The sequence below is a fragment of the Callospermophilus lateralis genome, unplaced genomic scaffold (assembly GCF_048772815.1).
Source record: "Callospermophilus lateralis isolate mCalLat2 unplaced genomic scaffold, mCalLat2.hap1 Scaffold_93, whole genome shotgun sequence".
In the NCBI taxonomy this organism is placed as follows: Eukaryota; Metazoa; Chordata; class Mammalia; order Rodentia; family Sciuridae; genus Callospermophilus; species Callospermophilus lateralis.
In genome coordinates, this window is record NW_027517451.1 from 1,886,546 (window position 1) to 1,891,522 (window position 4,977).

At 49.9% G+C, this 4,977-nt stretch overlaps 1 pseudogene; it reads right to left on the minus strand.

The window, feature by feature from the left end:
* Positions 1-705: 705 nt before the first annotated feature.
* LOC143388470 (MOB kinase activator 3C-like) lies at positions 706-4,025 on the minus strand (annotated as a pseudogene).
* Positions 4,026-4,977: the final 952 nt, after the last annotated feature.

The window sequence follows — 4,977 nt, forward strand, 5'->3', positions numbered from 1 at the left end:
CCTAAGAGTCAGTTTTGAATATTCTGGGAGCTAGAATGGAGTCCAGGATTCCTGGTTTTAAAATCTAAGGGAACTTTGTGAACATTAGGGATCATTCTCAAACCCCAGGAGGCACTCTATCAGGGCTTTCTGGAGACATGGGCATCCTTGATCCTTGACCGAGCAACAGTGGTCATGGTCTAATGGTCCCAATCTCTTCATCCATCCATCCATCTCTCCATTCACCCAACATCTATGGAGAGTCTACTATGTGCCAGGGAGGGCCTATCTCTCACAGATAGGCATCCCATAGTCAAGATCACACACACACTCACACTGGCATCTGTGTTCCAACTTACACAGAGGCCACTTACTCTCTTGCTGTCACCTCAGCCACAGTCACACCCACATTCCCCAAATAGGAACCACTATGGAAAGGTCAGAGAAGAAACTGGATAGCCCACCCTTCTCCCAGACTTCATGCCAGGGGGTTTGACTCCTCCTTTCTTTCCATTTGCCCACTTGAAGCCCTCCCTTCTCTATTCACAAGCAGCGAGGAGGACATGTAGACAGACTTCTGAGAACCAGAAGTCCACAGGTATTGGGTATGTGAAGGGGTCCTAGGGCCTTCAGATTCCTCAAACATCAGACTCCCAAGGATGCCCTCCCCCAGCCACGCTGTATGCAGATGGTCCATCTGATGAGCAACAATGTCCAGGACTAGGCTCAGTGACAAATCTGCTCTGTCATTTCCCTCTGTAGAGACACAAGGTGAGGAGGGGTCAGTCTGAATTCATCTTGCCAGATAGCCACTTCCCAAACCATAGGACCCAACCATTCTTCTGTTTGAGCCTGGCCCCTCCCACCCTGGACCCCAACTGTAGCCCGAAGACTGGATTCACTGTAGCATGGAATCCATTGTCGAACAAATTGCTTCCCCTAACGTATTCACTTGGCTATTTGAATTCTGTATAGTAGGCAGCCTTTGGATCTGAAAACTCCCAAAAGCTAGCCTTGGCAGGGGAGGCAATGGAGTTTTGGCCTCACCAGTGGCTCCAGCTCCCGCTGGTCTACCAGGCTGAACTCTCGAATGAAGTAGTAGAAGTGCTTGTAGCAGGTGTTGACGTGTGCTTCTGCCCCCATGCTAAGGATGCTGTCGAAGTGGTGGATATAGACATGGACAAATACTCGGAAGAGATGGGTCAGGATCTTGGTACAGACCTGCTGGAAGTTCTTGGGGAAGGGAACTCCTAGAGGCCAGAGAGGGACAGAAAGAGGGATCAACATTCTACTGACAAAATTTTGCCAACCCTCCCCACACAGACAGCTTTTGCTATTTTTTTTTCTCCCCAGTACATATCTCAGCACATTTGTCCCGGAGAGAGAGAAAAAGAGAGAGGAGGACAGGGAGCGGGAGCCAGAGACAGTCAGACAGACAGACATGTTTTGTTATCTCCCATGTTTTTTTTTTTTCCTCCCCAGTGCTGGGGACTGAATCCAGGACCTTCTGCTTGCTAGGCCATTCTAGACAAGTGCTGTGCCACTGAGCTCTATCCCCAGCCTCTCCCATAGTTTAGTTTTTAATGAAGCACAGATATGACTGTGCCTCCCTGCTGCTGAAATGTAAATCAGCTTCTAAGTTTTCCCATCGTCTAAAGCAGGGCTTTGCACCTTTGTTGCTGGTGACTGATCAACCCTTCTCAGATCATGATGACAGTTATGGCTCAAACTCTCCCCAGCAAGTTGTGTATCTGCAGGGATGCTCACATCACACCCTTGTATATAAATTCCAAGGAGGGCTGATTTGGGTCTGCAGGGCTGGTATTGTGGCTCAAGAGATAGAGTGCTTGCCTAGCACCTGTGAGGCAATGGGTTCAATCCTCAACACCACACCAAAATAAAATAAAAACATTGTATCCACCTAAAACTAAAAAATATTTAAAAAGTTTTGGGTCTGTTTTTAAAATCTTGTGCCTTCAGGACTAAGTCCTAACTTCCCAACATGGCATTGCACAAGGTCTTTCATAATCTGATTCTGACCTCTCTCTACAGCCTCATCTTGAATCCCTCCTCTTTTCAACATTCACACAGCAAGTCCCAGACTCCCAATGATTAAAATTACTAATTACTAGAACCAGTTCATATATTCCTCATTTTTTCAAATATGCATTAGCACAAAGAACTTTCTATCTGTGAGCCTGCCCCTAAGCTGGGTCTTTTGAACCTTAGGCCTCTAAATCCTTACAGTTTGGCTGATGGGTCTGATAACCATTCTAGATATGAAAAAATGGAGGTGGTGCTTAAAGATTAAGTCACTTGCCCATTGCCACATAATTATTAATTAGTACAGACTGGAGGCAGGATTCAAACCCTCTTTATACTACATGGCAGCAACCCTCAGAAGTAAATAATAAAGACCCTGCCCTTGGACCTGTGGAAAAGGTAGTTTGTGCACAGCCCCCTATGCTCCCTTATGCTCAGCGCAGAGGTCTTGTGGTTTACATCCTCTACTCCATTGTGGCAGAGTCATCCAGGGTTAAAGGTATGGATATCTGGGGGTATGGATATCTCACAAGCCCAAGGGTATAAAGCTGGAAGGGAACAGAGCCCAGATTCAGGACCATACCTGGCTCATCCAGCCCCACAGTCCCCTTTCTCCCTCATTGCTCTTGGTGGGATTAAGCCTTCCAGGTTCAGCCCAGGCCCCTCACACTTATCCTTCCCATCAAGACATTGGGTCCTGGTCTCATAACACAAGACATTAACTCTGGTTCTGACTCTTTCCTAATTCAGTGCACTTTCCCTCTTGGCCTCAGTTTCCTCCTATGTAAAATGAAGGTACTATTGTTGGGCATGATAGTACAGGAAATGGCAGCCACTGGCTGGGGAGGAGCTGTGGGCATTGAATTGTGACTCAGTGCCAGGCTTTCCTCAGCATTCAGACTTCTCCCCTCTGGGCCTGACCACCCTGCCACACCCATCTCTGAGTCTTATAGCCTTAATAGAAATGAGCATGAGGCTGGGTGGGAGCAGGAGCCCAGGATATAGGTGGGGCTGCTGTGATGCACACACTGTCATGCCTGCTCAGCCCCTGGGTGAGGAAGCAGAGCCAGGGTGACATCACTCATTTCCCTCACCGCCCTCATCGCCCAGGCTGCACAGTTGAGATAAGAAAATACCGCACAAGGGAAAATTCTGCCCTCAGAGCCTTGGTCTACAGTAAAGATATCATCTAGATTCATCCAAGTTCCAATCTCTTCTCTTTCCTGGGGCCAGGAATCAGAGGGAACTCCCAGAGGATGGAGTAAGATCAGCCCAAGAAGGCAAACCTGTTACAAATAACTTGGGGCACCTGTTCCGGAAGGTTCTGAGAATCATGGTCTTGCAGGCATGGTCTCTGGTGGGGCACTCATGCTTGGGTCAAGAGCCCCCAAAGGGAATCAGATAGTCCTAGTTAAATAGCTGGCTTGAGCACACTGTCATCAACCTCTTCTTGTATGATAGCAGAATGAAAGTAACCTACCCTCCAGAATTGCTATATGAAACTAAATGCCTCAGCTATGGATTGGGCTCCTGGGGGCTCCCTCCCTTCCTGGCTCTGCTGACCCTCCAACCAGGTGGTGTTCACCAACACGCGTGGGAAAGACATCCTCAGCATTGATGAGGCCCTCAATCCAGTCCATGAGTAATGCCATATAGCGTGGCGGGGAGAGCTTGGCCGGCCGCCAGTACGGGCGCTCGTCCTGCCAGCGGTATTCGTATCGGGGCCCGCCGGCCATAACCGGGCAGTTGGACTCACTGCAGCGCTCCGCCATGGTGCCATAGATGAGGTTGATGCCGTTGAAGAAGTCCACCATGTGCACAGCGATCCAGTCATCGATGTTCTAGCCAGGAGGCAGCCTCACCACACTGCGCAGGTCCTGGCCCGACTTGAGTGATGCCTGTGCCTTCTTATAAAGCTCGAAGCGCTGTGTGCCTGGCTCAAAGCGCTTTCACGGCCGGAACGTCTTGTCCTTGGCATACACCTGCTTCAGGCAGAGAGCCATGGCTAGGCTTGGTAGGGCCAGGTGTCCAGGGGCAGGGATATGAGGATGCTCTGCCAAGCACAAGGGCGGGGGTCGGTGGTCAGGGCCTTATCAAATGGGCTCTGACTTCTCAACACAATATTTGGGTCTCACCTCTCAGCCTGAGATCTGCTCCCTCCACCTGGAATGGAAATCCTCATCCTCCAGGCCTAGGGCCCCACCCCTTTCCAGGCTACCTTGTTCTCCTTCTACTATCCACATGCACCTCTTATCTTGTTTTGTTTCCTCTGCATCTCATAGTGGGATGGGTCTGGGCTCCAAAGATAGAGACAACTAAAGGCTCAACAGGAGACAGGGCCCTAGAAGAGATGACTGACCTCTGGGAGCCCCACCTGTTTAATGTGGGAGAGCCTAGCTGCATTGTGCTGTGGAGAGAGGGAGGGCCCTGGCCTCCGCTTCCTCTGGGATAGTTTATCTGGCCACTGAGGATTCCCAGGGAGCAGGAGGGACTTTTCTACCAAAAATGTCCTTTCCTTTTTCTTTACTCTGAAATAGGAAAGGGCCCTCATGTGGCCAGCTGGGTGGCCTTTGAGTGTGGCCACAGGCACTGGAGGAGGGGGAGGGTGGCCAGCCTATAAGAGCACTGCTTCCTCTGACAATGGCTGGAGGTTCTTCCTTTCAAGCCAGCCTCCTCCTGATCAAGTCTCTTGGGCCTTCCCCCTGCACCTGAAACACTGTAAACATTTCTACCACATCTACTGCACCTGACACTGAAGGGTAGGAGAGTGCAGTCAGATTTACCCGGCTGAGCCCTTCTAGAGTTCAGACATGCAATGCTTTTTTCCATTGCCCCCTACAATGAAAGTATCTCAGACACAGAATAGACTTGGGAGAGAGGCAGCAATCAGCTCCAGACAAAGATGCAAGAGTGCTGGGTTCACCACTGGATTGCTCAGAGACACCTGTAGCACCA